Here is a 15,109-nt window from a genome sequence, read left to right as displayed (position 1 = left end):
GGGAGATAGGCTGGGGCAAGGCCAGTTTTTGTTTTTAAAGTGATGGGTTCTTAGAGCTAAAATATGTCAGTGAGCATCCTCCTCCTGGCTCTAGAGCATCGCTGTTGTGTGGAAGCCAGAAAACATTGATTTGGGGCCATAGCATCTCTTACAAGCTAAGCAGAATTGGGCCTGCCCAGTGCGTGTATGGGAGTCATGCCATGAAATGCCAGGCACCTATGGCCCAGTGTTGAGAAGCTCTGAGACTGGGAAATTCAGCAGCACTGTGTTACAGGAGGCTATGGGTTGTGCTGCCTTTGCTTCGGTAGCTGCATCAGAGGAACGCAAACAAGCTTCCCCTCCTTGAGGATTGTGCAGGATAGGAGGGGATTGGGGTTTGCTCTTGGTCCTGAATGCTGAGCAGCTCATGTCCTGAACCATAAGGATTAAGCCTGGGGGACTTGTCTTGCCAAGTCAGCACTGATTGAAGGCTTCAGTGTGCTGTTTCTACCACTGGAATAGGAGTGTCAAAGCCGGTGTCCCCAGTAGAAGCGCTAAGTGGCACATTTGCTCCAGATTGTGGCTGGCTGATCCTAGGGAGGGTCAACCTGAGGCCTACCAGTGAGAGGAGGGGGTCCTCTTCCCTGGCAGCTGCTGCAGGAAACCCATGTAAAAGAGCTCCCTAGCCCTCACCGAGCAGCCAGCACGATGTGCAGCTCTTTGCCCACTCTGAACTCTAGGGTACAGATGTGGGGACCTGCATGAAAACCTCGTAAGCTTACTTTTACCAGCTTAGGTTAAAACTTCCCCAAGGTACAAACTATTTTACCTTTGGACTTCCACTGCCACCACCAAACTTTATCTGGGTTCCTGAAAAAGCATAGTTTGGAAACGTCTTTCCCCTCAAAATCCTCCCAACCTTTGCACCCCACTTTCTGGGGAAGGTTTGGTAAAAATCCTCACCAATTTGCATAGGTGACCACAGACCCAAACCCTTGGAACTTAGAACAGTGAAAAAGCATTCAGTTTCCTTACAAGAAGATTTTTAATAGAAGTAAAAAAAGAATCACCTCTGTAAAATCAGGATGGTGAATACCTTACAGGGTAATTTGATTCAAAACATAGAGAATCCCTCTAGGCAAAACCTTAAGTTACAAAAAAGACACACAGACAGGAATATTCATTCCATTCAGCACAGCTCTTTTCTCAGCCATTTAAAGAAATCATAATCTAACACATACCTAGCTAGATTACTTACTAAATTCTAAGACTCCATTCCTGTTCTGTCCCCTGCAAAAGCATCATACAGAGAGACACAGACCCTTTGTTTTTCTCCCTCCTCCCAGCTTTTGAAAGTATCTTGTCTCCTCATTGGTTATTTTGGTCAAGTGCCAGCAAGGTTACCTTTAGCTTCTTAACCCTTTACAGGTGAGAGGATTTTTCCTCTGGCCAGAAGGGATTTTAAAGGGGTTTACCCATCCCTTTATATTTATGACAATGGTATAATCACATCTCATTCTATGTGCTGACACACCTTTGCCCCTCCCCAACCAGCCTGAATTGCTCCGAAATGACACCCCTGACAGCACCATTGCATGAAAAATTCAAGGTTTCTACATTTGTTTTTCGTTCTGATGCAGAATGAACACAGGATCTTTTGAAATTTTTCAGAAAAAAACCCAAGAGAGAGAGAGACAGAGAGAGAGAGAGAGAGAGAGAGAGAGAGAGAGAGAGACCCCAGGCTGGGCCACAGCCTGATAGAGGAGACCCAGGGTCAAGTCCCTGCCCCAAACGCTCTATTTGCTTTGACCAGAAGGGCCATCCTGGACCTGGGGAAATATCTGTCTAAACCAAAATGCTCCTGTGATTTCAATGACACAGCATTTTTCGACAGAACACAGTTATGTTGAAAATGTTTCAACCGGTTCCATTCATCACCCTCTCTCAGGCCAGACTGTCACGAGAACTCAGTGCCGACCAGCCACCCAGTGTGCTGAGCTCTTTGAAAATCTGGTCCTTATTTTAGTGCCTCAGTGGGAGCTGGTCTGTTTTGAACCTGGCATCTTTTTCCCATTCTCCTTCAAGTACCTTCTTAGAACACAGGGTACCCTGCATGAGAGAAGGACTGCACTGTGGTTATATTTTTCGATATTTGGAAACCACTAATTCATATAATGGGAAGGTTTTCTCCATGATGCAGTTACTTACTGTTAATCCCTTACTTTCATATTTAATACATTGCACTTTAATTACTCTGAAGCTAAGCTTCTTCAAGCACATAGAGCCAGGAAGCTGCAGATGAATTATTTAGGTTTACCCCCACATACTGTGTAGCTGTGTTTTAGCATACACATCCTTTGTATGTAATCCCCCTATTATTAGAATTCAGATCCCTTAAAATGACACTGCCAGCTTAGTCCCTTTACAAAACAGAATTTAGAAAATTTCCAGCCCTGCTCCGAGCCCCCTGCCAATCACTGCAGTTTGACAAAGCATCTTATTTTATCAATGTTTTTCTCTCCCCTGTTGTTGTTGAAAAGACACAAACAACAAAAGAAACTGATTAAACTGCTATATGGAGAGCCAATTAAAAGGACTCTATGCAAGCTGCTGTCAAATACACTATGACAACAAGTGGGAAAATGGAGTGTTTTGTTTTTCACATCTCTCTCAGTTACAGTTATCTAGGTAGGTGACGCTCCCCTCTGGTGTTGTCTAGACCGGTGATCTGCTAGGTCACTCCAATCCTTGACTCTGGGAGCCAGCCTTACCTTGTTCTGCTGTGAGAACCCCCACTCCTGGGCTGTTCAGACACAGCCTCTGGCATTTAAGCTGCTCCTTGGATTGTGCAACCGAATGACACTAGCCAATACCTCCGGTCCCAGACACAACCCTAGGAACCTCCATCTTGCAGTGTCCAGTTATACCCGCAGGACGCTGCAAGCTTATATAAGTTCATCAATTTAACAAATAAATTGATATGTACCAGGCTTGTTATCCCAAGGGGAGTGCCTGTCACGCTTCAAACCAAACGCACTGCTTCAGATAGAATAAAACAAACAGATGTATTAACTATAAAGATCGATTTTACGTGATTATAAGTCAAAGCATAACAAGTCAGATTTGGTCAAGTGAAATAAAAGCAAAACACATTCTAAGCTGATTTTAACACTTTCAGTGCCCTTACAAACTTAAATGCTTCTCACCACAGGCTGGTTGGTTGCTCTTCAGCCAGACTCTCCCCTTTGATCAGCACTTCAGTCTCTTGGTGTGGTGTCTGTAGGTGTAGGTGAAAGAGAGAGAGAGTGGCAAATGTCTCTCCCTTTTATCATGTCTTTTCTTCCCTCTTAGCTTTCCCCTCCACACACACTTCAGAGTCAGGTGAGCATTACCTCATTGCAGTCCCATACTGACCAAAGGAAGGGGGGGTGACTCACTCAAACAGATTCTTTTGTTGCTGCCTAGGCCAGCGTCCTTTGTTCCTGTGAGGCAGGGCTGGGTTTGTTTCATACCTTCCCTGATGAGGTGTGAACTGCCTCTCTGCTCTTGGAGAGTTTTTGCCTGGGCTCATTTTAAAACTGAGGATACATTTTCAGCCTCATAACTATATACATGAAATTATAACCTATAACATTACTGTAACAATTATTATAACATCACTATAACAACAATGCTCAGTGCATCATGAGCTTTCCAAAGACACCCAACATGACAAACTTTGCATTGGATACCACACAATCGTTTTACAAGGATGTACATTTTACAAGGAAAGCTACCTTATTGAGGTCAGAACATGTAGAGGTAAAGTGAGACAGGCTAAAAGTCAAGTAGAGTTGGACCTTGCAAAGGGAATTAAAACGAATAGTAAAAGGTTCTATAGCCATATAAATAAGAAAAACACAAAGAAAGAAGTGGAACTGCTAAACACTGAGGATGGAGTGGAGGTCAAGGATAATCTAGGCATGGAACAATATCTAAACAAATACTTCGCCTCAGTCTTTAATAAGGCTAAAGAGGATCTTAGGGATAATGGTAGCATGAAAAATGGGAATGAGGATATGGAGGTAGATATTACCATATCTGAGGTAGAAGCAAAACTTGAACAGCTTAATGGGACTAAATCGGGGGGCCCAGATAATCTTCATCCAAGAATATTAAAGGAATTGGCACATGAAATTGCAAGCCCATTAGCAAGAATTTTTAATGAATCTGTAAACTCAGGGGTTGTACTGTATGATTGGAGAATTGCTAACATAGTTCCTATTTTTAAGAAAGGAAAAAAAAGTGATCCGGGTAACTACACGCCTGTTAGTTTGACATCTGTAGTATGCAAGGTCTTGGAAAAAATTTTGAAGGAGAAAGTAGTTAAAGTCATTGAGGTCAGTGGTAAATGGGACAAAATACAACATGGTTTTACAAAAGGTAGATCGTGCCAAACCAACCTGATCTCCTTCTTTGAGAAAATAACAGATTTTTTAAACAAAGGAAACACAGTGGATCTAATTTACCTAGATTTCAGTAAGGTGTTTGATACCGTGCCACATGAATTATTAGTTAAATTGGAAAAGATGGGGATCAATATGAAAATTGAAAGGTGGATAAGGAATTGGTTAACAGGGAGACTACAGTGGGTCCTACTGAAAGGTGAACTGTCAGGCTGGAGGGAGGTTACCAGTGGAGTTCCTCAGGTATCAGTTTTGGGACCAATCTTATTTAATCTTTTTATTACTGACCTCGGCACAAAAAGTTGGAGTTTGCTAATAAAGTTTGCGGATGATACAAAGCTGGGAGGTATTGCCAATTTAAAGAAAAACTGGGATATCATACAGGAAGATTTGGATGACCTTGTAAACTGGAGTAATAGTAACAGGATGAAATTTAATAGTGAGAAGTGTAAGGTTTTGCATTTAGGGATTAATAACAAGAATTTTAATTATAAGCTGGGGATGCATCAATTAGAAGTAACGGAGGAGGAGAAGGACCTTGGAGTATTGGTTGATCATAGGATGACTATGAGCCGCCAATGTGATATGGCCGTGAAAAAAGCTAATACAGTCTTGGGATGCATCAGGCAAGGTATTTCCAGTAGGGATATGGAGGTTTTAGTACCGTTATACAAGGCACTGGTGAGACCTCGCCTGGAATACTGTGTGCAGTTCTGGTCTCCCATGTTTAAGAAGGATGAATTCAAACTGGAACAGGTACAGAGAAGGGCTACTAGGATGATACGAGGAATGGAAAACCTGTCTTATGAAAGGAGACTCAAGGAGCTTGGCTTGTTTAGCCTAACTAAAAGAAGGTTGAGGGGAGATATGATGGCTCTCTATAAATATATCAGAGGGATAAATACCGGAGAGGGAGAGGAATTATTTAAGCTCAGTACCAATGTGGACACAAGAACAAATGGATATAAACTGGTCATTGGGAAGTTTAGACTTGAAATTAGACAAAGGTTTCTAACCATCGGAGGAGTAAAGTTTTGGAATAGCCTTCCAAGGGAAGCAGTGGGGGCAAAAGATCTATCTGGCTTTAAGATTAGACTCGATAAGTTTATGGAGGAGATGGCATGATGGGATAACATGATTTTGGCAATTAATTGATCTTTAAATATTCATGGTAAATAGGCCCAATGGCCTGTGATGGGATGTTAGATGGGGTGGGATCTGAGTTACTACAGAGAATTCTTTCCTGGGTATCTGGCTGTTTAGCTATTTGGGGTTGGGAAGGAATTTTCCTCCAGGGCAGATTGGAAGAGGCCCTGGAGGTTTTTTGCTTTCATAGAATCATAGAATATCAGGGTTGGAAGGGACCTCAGGAGGTCATCTAGTCCAACCCCCTGCTCAAAGCAGGACCAATTCCCAATTTTTGCCCCAAATCCCTAAATGGCCCCCTCAAGGATTGAACTCACAACCCTGGGTTTAGCAGGCCAGTGCTCAAACCACTGAGCTATCCCTCCCCCCCTCTGTAGCATGGGGCATGGGTCACTTGCTGGAGGATTCTCTGCTCCTTGAAGTCTTTAAACCACAATTTGAGGCCTTCAATAGCTCAGACATAGGTGAGAGGTTTATTGCAGGAGTGGGTGGGTGAGATTCTGTGGCCTGCGTTGTGCAGGAGGTCAGACTAGATGATCATAATGGTCCCTTCTGATCTTAATATCTATGAAGCTATGAAAAAAACATGGGGGTGCTGGGTGTTCTCCTGAGGTACAGAGTGTCACAAGGTAGCAGGGTGTTTATCTCCCCTCCAGAACATTATGAGAATGTGAAATAAGACCACATTCTAATGCCTGTGGAATCCTTTGGCCACCCCTCCTAAATTCATGCATTTGTCCTTGATCATTTTACTTTGCATGCACAAATTTCCATCTTATGTATTGGTTGGGCTAGGAGGACGCATAGACCCTGAGCCTAGTCCATGGACCTCACTGGGTCTTGGGTCAGGCACTGAAACTGGGAAGAAGGTAAGCAGACGTAAACCCTGTGACCAATGCTATGGACACATGGAATATTCAAAGACTATTGTATCAACTTTATAAATGTTATAGGCTGGCTAGCGACTGTCTTCCTGTCTCCATGGGGGATAGGCTGGCCAGCGACTGTATTCCTGTCTCCGTGGGGGAGCTGAAGGGATCCCTGCAGAAATTAAAATTACTTGGGGGTGACTAGTACAAGTCCTTAATGCAGTGGTTCTCCTGCACCCCCTCTTTCCCCCCCCCCCGAGTTACCTGCTGTGGTGTGGGCAGCCCTCCTCATGCCCCCCTGCCCCAGCTCCCCTCCACTCCGCCTCCGCCTCCCTGGGCCTGAGCGAGAAGCCGCCGCTTGCTTCTCAGCCCTTCCCGGCTTCCCGTGCAAACAGCTGATTCGCGGGAAACCTGGGGGGGGTGTGGAGAAGCAGAGCGGGGCGGTGCGTTCAGGGGAGGAGGCGGAGCGGAGTTGAGGTGACCTGGGGCTGAGCGTGAAGCTGCCGGTGGGTGCTCTGCACCCACCAAATTTTCCACGTGGGTGCTCCAGCCCCAGAGCACCCACGGAGTCGGTGCCTAAGGTGCCACTTTTGGCCAGTTGTTAAATTTAGAAGCCCTTTTAGAACCAGTTGTCCCACGGGACAACCGGTTGTAAAAGGGCTTCTAAATTTAACAACCGGGTCCAGTGAACTGGTGCGAACTGGCTCCAGCTCACCACTGCCCACACTTGCTCCAAGAATTGACATGATCCTGTGACCGGCGGGGCAGGCCATGTGACAGGAGCTGACGGACTCTGAAACCTGCCAGGAGCTCCCTGTAGAAGATGGTGACCCCTGGCATGACAGTATGCATCGATGCCTTGGGATTAAGAGCTGTTTTCTGAATGTGGCTTTTGTGTCTTTTGTTCAGAATAAATAGTACTGTGCTTTGTGAGAGCTGGCTGGTCACTGGTTAATCCCTCATTGCCCCTGAGAGAATGGGGGGGCTGCAGGGACTGAACTAAGGTTAGACCTGGTGAGATAATCACAGTGGACTACAAGGAAATTGGAGCCTAAGTCCCTGGTCTGGTGGAAGGGGACTGTGGAAGAAAGGTGATGGCTAAAAGCCTGACACCTAAACTGGGTGCCCTCAAGAGGGTCAGAGTTAGAGTTATCTCAGGAACAAGCTCTACGACCCAGACTCTCAAAGGTATTTAGGCTGCTAACTTCCATTGGAATCAATGGGAGTTAGATGCCTAAATGCCTTTGAAGATCTAGGTCTATGTGACTACATCCACCTGAGAGGAGACTTTCCCCACCACAGGAAAGTCTGAGCTCAGACAGGTGAGCTGAGCTCAGACAGGTGCTGCCGAGAACTCTACACTGTAAAGCAGAGGTGGGCAAACTTCGGGACCCTCCTAGCCGGCCCCTGAGCTCCTGGCCCGGGAGACTCGCCCCCGGCCCCTCCCCCGCTATCCCCCTTCCCCCGCAGACTCAGCACACCGCGCTGCCGGCCCAACGCTCTGGGTGACCAGGCAGCGCAGTTGCAAAGCTGCGGGCTGACCCGGTGCTCTGGGTGGCACGGCTGTAGCACTGGCAGCCACCGGTGCTCCAGGCAGTGTTGTAAGGGGGAAGGGGGCAGGGAGCAGGGGGGGTTGGATAGAGGGCAGGGGAGTTGGGGGGGGTGGTCAGGGGGCGGGGAGGTGGATAGGGGTCGGGGCAGTCAGAGGGCGGGGAACAGGGGGGTTGGATGGGGAAGGGGTCCCAGGGAGGCAGTCAGGAAGGAGAGGGGGTGTTGGATGGGGTGGTGGGGGGCAGTCAGGGGTGAGGAGTCCGGGGGTGGTCAGGGGACAGGGAGCAGGGGGTGGTGGATGGGGTAGGAGTCCCAGGTGAACCATCAGGGGGCGAGAAGCAGGGGGAATTGGATAGGAGGCGGGGGCCGGGCTATGCCTGGCTGCTTGGGGAGACACAACCTCCCCTAACCGGCCCTCCATACAATTCTGGAAACCCAATGTGGCCCTCAGGCCAAAAAGTTTGCCCTCCCCCACTGTAAAGGATGTGCTGCTGGGGAAGAATGATCTGGTGGTGGCTGCATACATTTCCTTGGGGTCAGACTCAGAGCCAAGCATTGATATCTTTCTATACATGCCAGATGCTGACATAGGTTAAAGCCTCCTCTCCAGCAGCATGTTCTCTCCAGGACTAATTAAAGACTCAGACATTTTTAGCATCTCTCATCAGCAAATCCATTGCTCACCTGTTTTAATTTTGTTGATGAAGTGCAAAGACTTCTGAAATTTACCTTGTGGGATGCGAAACGTGAAAGACAATTAGCAGCCGGTATTTATATTCTGGATGGGCCATTTGGGAAACTTTTTGAAAATACAGTGGAAAGACAGAGGAAAAGGACTAACTTTTTGTGTGTGCGGCCCTCGTCTGGTAGCTGAAGGTAAATTTTAATTAAACTGGATAGAGACAGGAATTGATTGACAGGGGCAAATGAGAAACACAGATAAAGAACCTGCCCCTCTTTGCATGGGGCAGGGCAGACGGGGCCAGCAGGTTTTATCCTCTGAAGGCACTGACCATCCCCTTGCTGAGGACAGGTATTGTGCAATTGGAATTGGACCAGGAGCTTTTGGGGCCTGATCCAATTTTGCACTCATTGAGTTTAACAGGCCTTGGATCAGGCCTTTTATCTCTTTATGTTGCTAGTTTTTAAGGCTGGGATTTTCAAAGACACCTAAGGGAATTGGGTCCCCAATTTAGTTGGAGGCTGTAAGCTGGATTAGGCTCCTTTGAAAATGCTGCTGATTGTCTCAGTTTTTCCCAGAGGTGCCTAAATGGGAGTGCGGGAGAGTGGCCTCCTTGCACTCCCCGGTGGCCCACTGTGCTGCAGGAAGGGCAGCAACTCCACCTTTGTGTCCCTCTTAGTCCTAACACTAGCCCTGTGACAGGCCTGCCTCCCTCCAGGGAGGCCCAGTCGAGTAGCAGTCTCTACTCTAACGAACATAAAGCAAGAGGTCTTCCACCCCTCCTGGGCTACTCTACCGTCCTAGAGTGCTGACCCTCACGGCTTCCCTCCTGGAGTGCTTCCCCTGCTCTGGATCCTTATTCCCTCTCTGTCTCCAGACCGGCTGCCTAAGGCGTGACTTTTTCCCAAGCCTGTCACAGGAGCATCCTTCTCCCCCAGCCTTTTCCCTTCAGGGCCCATCACAAGAGACAGCCTCCCTCATGCCATTCTCCTGCCCTACAGTGCTATCCCCACCCTTTAAGGAAACCACCAACTCTTCCCCAGAAGGGTCTGATCATTGAGCTGAGCGATTGGTCCCCAGCCAATCAGGATCAGGGGGAGGATGGAGCTGGGGGGGGGGGGGTGAGTAGTTGCAGTTGAGCCCAACTCCGCTTAAAGGAGTTGTGAAGCTTGTGAAAGGGGCATTGCAGGTATTTTCAGGGTGGAGGAACCCGCTGTGTTGCTGAACACACATGTGTTGCTGTTGACAAATTGGGGAGGGTTCAGAGAAGAGCCTCAAGAACGATTAAAGGATTAGAAAACCAGCCTTATCGTGACAGACTCAGTCTAGTTAGTGTAACAAGGAGAAAGTGAATCCACTAGAATTTAAGATCACTAGAAACCAGGGACCATATTTCTAAATGCATCTAGATGCTTTTATTGCAGGGCTCAGTATTGCACCCAGAATTAATTGAGTCTGAATTTCTGTGGCTGCAAACATTAGGCTGCAACTGCCTAGCTACTGCCTTAGGAAGACATTTAAATCTGTTAGCCAATGTATATGTTGTAAATTGGCACACCATGTTAGTACATGTTACACATCGTGTCATATCTGACTGTTATCACAAAGCTTCCACTTGATCGCTTATGCTAAGGTATAAATCCCACAATACCTCGTAACAGCGCAACTCAGCATTTGGCATAACCAGGTAGGAGACGGGTCAGAGTTAAGATGCATAAATGTTCTGCCCTGGTACAAGCCTTGACACGTATTACTGCCTGGAATATGGTGTGGAAGACAAGAGATACCGAAAGGTACACAGCTAATACGGACTGGTGGGTTAGACCCCAGTCACATATGGAAAGCTCTCTAATGTGTAAACTGGTCTAGTATAAATAAAGGTAGTGGGGGGGGGCATATTTTGGGAGCACACCTTCAGTGAGAGATGCACTAAAAACCCTTCAAGAATCTGCCTCCTGGAAGGATTGGTAACATATTAACTCTTTCTTTACTGTATTGTGCCGCTTTGTCTTTAGATGATAAATTGCCTATGCTTGGTTATTTGGTCTCTTAAACATTTTTAATACCAAACAGTGAGTGGAGTCAAGCAATTGGCTATACGTTTAGTGATCAACCTGAAGATCTGTGTCTTCTGAAGCTGGCAGCACACGGAGCGCCCACTCAGATGCCAGCACCCCTGGGCTCATGAATTATTTCAGAAAGGTAGCTTCTGTTTAGGCTAAAGCAATGGAGGAAAATTTTAAAAAGCACCTGGCTTTATTGCTGGCTGCTCAGATCATACAGAGAATCTCAGCTTTAAGTTGGAAGCAGTCCATTATGTTTTATGGCAACAGAAGCAAAAGCTGAGATAGAAAATTTATTGCCACAAGATAATGAACTGCAGGGAGAATGTTCGGCATTACATTTCTCTCTGCAGTATCCAATTGATTTCTCTTTCTCTCTGTGATAGCCTCACCCACCTCTTTTGCATCCTGTTTATTTGAAAAGGAAGTGCTGAGCATCTCTGAATGAAATATCAGCGTTTTCATTGTATCAACACAATTTAATCTGCTAGAAAAAGAAACCAAGGCAAGCAAAGGAGAAATTGATCAATGGTGAGAACAGTAATGTTGTGAAGAGGGAAATGTTATCTGAGCATAGGGGAAATATGGACTGTTGCTATTTATTATGTGCTAGATATAGTGCTTGACAGACATAGGTTAAGACAGGTCTATATCCCAAAGGGGTTATAGTCTACGGGTCGGGTCCAATGTCCATTTAAGTCAATGGAAATATGTTCATGTGGAAAGTTAATCACGTACATAAGTGCCTGCAGGATTGTAGCCCAAATGAGAGCCCTGCAGACAAAGGGTTTGGGAAGGAAGCAAATAACATCAGGGAGGGAAAAAGGAGATCATAGAATATCAGGGTTGGAAGGGACCTCAGGAGGTCATCTAGTCCAACCCCCGCTCAAAGCAGGACCAATCCCCAATTTTTGCCCCAGATCCCTAAATGGCCCCTCAAGGATTGAGCTCACAACTCTGGGTTTAGGCCAAGGCTCAAACCACTGAGCTATAGCTTCTTGGAAGCGCTGGAGCTTAAAAAATTAGGCCAGGAATTTCAGAAGTCCTGCTTGCCTTTCACAAGATTTCCAGTGCTCCCAGGAACCAGGAAGCACATGGGTAGCTGCGAGAATGAAAATCTGATTTAGAATTTAAAAAAATAATGCAATATCAGCCCCTGCCCAAAGATTCCAGCTAGCGCTAGAAACAGGCAAGTATCTTCAGAGGCATAATTTAGGATTTCTCAATAGCACAGAGGTACTTTCCACCAGAAAGCCATTTATGCTAGATCAGGGGTGGGCAAATTTTTTGGCCTGAGGGCCACATTGGGATTCCGAAACTGTATGGAGGGCCAGGTAGGGAAGGCTGTGCCTCCCCAAACAGCCTGGCCCCCATCCACCCCCTCCCACTTCCCACCACCTGAGTGCCCCCCTCAGAACACCCGACCCATCCAACCCCTCCTGCTCCCTGTCCCCTGACTGCCCTGACCCCTATCCACACCTCCTCCCCCCGACAGGCCCCCCTGGGACTCCCAATCTATCCAACTGTCCCCTGCTCCTGTCCCCTGACTGCCCCCCAGGACCCCCTGCCCCTTATCTAACCCTCCCCACACACACACACACATTCCCCACCCCCTTACCATGCTGCTCAGAGCACCAGGACTGGCAGCCGCGCTATCTGGCCGGAGCCAGTGACGCCGCCATGCAGTCTAGAGCACCGGGGCAGGCCAGCGACTCCCACGGCCCCGAGCGGCACGGCGAGCTGAGGCTGCGGGGGAGGAGGAACAGCAGGGGAGGGGCTGGGGGCTAGCCTCCCTGGCCAGGAGCTCAAGGGCCGGGCAGGACAGTTCCATGGGCTGAATGTGGCCCGTGGGCCATAGTTTGCCCACCTCTATGCTAGACAAAGAGAGCAGCAAAACAAGAAAGAACAAAAGTAAAGTATCCATGAGAGAGTGTGGCATGTGTATCTCTATGCACAGTCTGCACTAAACCAAATGCAGGAGGCAGCTAAGTCCAGAGACAGAAAACAAAGGCACAACAGCTACCTAGCTACATACTGCACATGGTGACGAGATTCGGGTTCTCACTTATCCAGCCTTATAAAAAAATGGAACCTACACTTGAAAAACAAAGGCCAAACTAATCACGCTGTGCAGTTCTCACCCAACCATCTCTAAGAGCATTACTGTATCAACTGATGAAGAACCCAAATCAGGGACAGAGCTGGGGATAAACCCCATAATATTTTCCTCCAAGTCCCATACTTTAACCACTAGACATCACTCCCTTTACCCATTTAAAATGAAGTGAGGAGCCCCAATAACAAACCTAATGAAAATTCCTGCAATATATCTCTAGCCATAACAAACTTCTCTCCTCTCCTCGAGGATGGCACAATTCTGGCCTCTTGGTCAGCAAGAAAAGGCTCCCTGTGACTTTCAGCTTTTTTTCTTTATTTAATTGAATGAAATCAGCAGAACATCCAAAAGAGAAAAGCAGGCCAGCAGCCTTGCAAGATAAAGGGAAGAGCAGTGAGGAAGGACAGCAGCAAAGTAGGATCATAAAAGGCTGCTAATCAGATACGCTGGAAAAGAACCCGAACAAGTGTTCAGGTCAAAGACCCAGCCTAGCTTGATGTTGTGCCCGGGAGAACACGTGCTATTGGAAAGTGGATTCTTTTGTTTCTTGTTTTCCTTGACCCAAGCCAGAGAGCAAAGTGTGTGTGTCGGGGGTAAGCAAAATCAAATTGCAAAGAAATGTGTTGGGTAGCAATAATGGAAACCATTGTTCTGTAAACTGAGGGAGTGGGTGTCCCTGTGTGTAGAGGGGTGTGTGACTTTATCTGTGTATGATTGTTTGTACTGTCTATGTATCCGCATTAGTGTGCGTGTGTATGTGTGGGTCTGCAGCAGCTGTTGCTGTCAGATCATTGCCAGGTTTCTTGCTGTTTTCATGCTGTCGTCTTCTAACTGGCTTTGCCACGAGGCAAATGCACGTTCTTTTCCCTGGCTCATCCTCGTCGCACAGCCCTTGGCAGGAACAGACTCGCTTTTTAATCATCTTCCCTCCTGCCATTAAGGAAGTGGTTAGAAATGATGGATTGCCCACCGGAGGAGCTGCTGTTGGTGGGACGTCCTTCCACTTCATGCCTCGTAGCACACAAGCCACTCGCTGGGCCTCCTGCTGTAGATGGCTAGAACATGCACAACATCTGCCGAGACGGTCTGCAACGTAAATGTCTTAGCGCCATTATTCAATGTCAGGAACATCGCTGGTGTGGCAGAACTGCTGGATATAGCAGTCTGTTGGGGGAATATGGTTGGGTAATTACAGCAGGAGGTGGGGTGCCAGGACTCCTGGCTTCTCACAGCCGTTTGTCCAGGTACTTCTCTTATAAAAGCATTGCACTGTGCCTGCCCCCTCACTTGTGCTGCCTAGCACCTTACTCCACCGGTGGCTCCATCTGCAACTCACTGAGTAAGGCCCAACTCATCACAGCAAAAGGGGGCAGATCTGGCCTGCTGTGAGGGTTATGGAGCTGGCCAAATTCTGCAGGCCTTGCTCAGAGTGTCAAAGGAATTTGAGGACTGTGGGCCCATGGGAAAATAACTCAGGGAGTAGCATGTTTCTAGCTTCCTCCCTATTTGGGGTGGGGAGTGGTAGCTTCCCCCCATTCAGAAGAGCAACCCCCTAAGCCTGCAGCTCCCCATAGAGCCCATGGTCTGTACTCTGCCGTGCAGCCCCATGGGCTTCGGCCCACCCCAGTCAGTGCAGCTGCTTCTGGGGTAGCGGCTCCAGGGCCTGGCCTGGTGCAGCTGCCAGCACAGCCTCTCGGGGGCAACTTGGGCCAGAGAGGAAAGCCGAGCAAGCTGAGACAGTCCTGGCCTGCCGCTCTGGGGATAGGGGGAGAATCCACAGGAGCTCAGCTGGCTCCTCCCCACATCCGGCCTGCCCCTGTACAGAACAGGAGACCCACAAAGGGCAAGTGAAGAGGCCTGTCTGGGATGGGAGAAAGGGGAAGCTGTCAAGGTTCCTCCCCCACTCTGAACTCTAGGGTACAGATGTGGGGACCTGCATGAAAAACCTCCTAAGCTTATCTTTACCAGCTTAGGTCAAAACTTCCCCAAGGTACAAAATATTACACCCGTTATCCTTGGACTGGCCGCTACCACCACCAAACTAATACTGGTTACTGGGGAAGAGCTGTTTGGACGCGTCCTTCCCCCCAAAATACTTCCCAAAACCTTGCACCCCACTTCCTGGACAAGGTTTGGTAAAAAGCCTCACCAATTTGCCTAGGTGACTACAGACCCAGACCCTTGGATCTTAAGAACAATGAACAATCCTCCCAACACCTGCACCCCCCCTTTCCTGGGAAATGTTGGATAAAAAGCCT

Source organism: Lepidochelys olivacea (genome assembly GCF_965140295.1).
Source record: "Lepidochelys olivacea isolate rLepOli2 genome assembly, chromosome: 14".
NCBI classification, from domain to species: domain Eukaryota; kingdom Metazoa; phylum Chordata; order Testudines; family Cheloniidae; genus Lepidochelys; species Lepidochelys olivacea.
The sequence above is the reverse complement of the archived record's forward strand: the minus strand, read 5'-3'. Positions refer to the sequence as shown.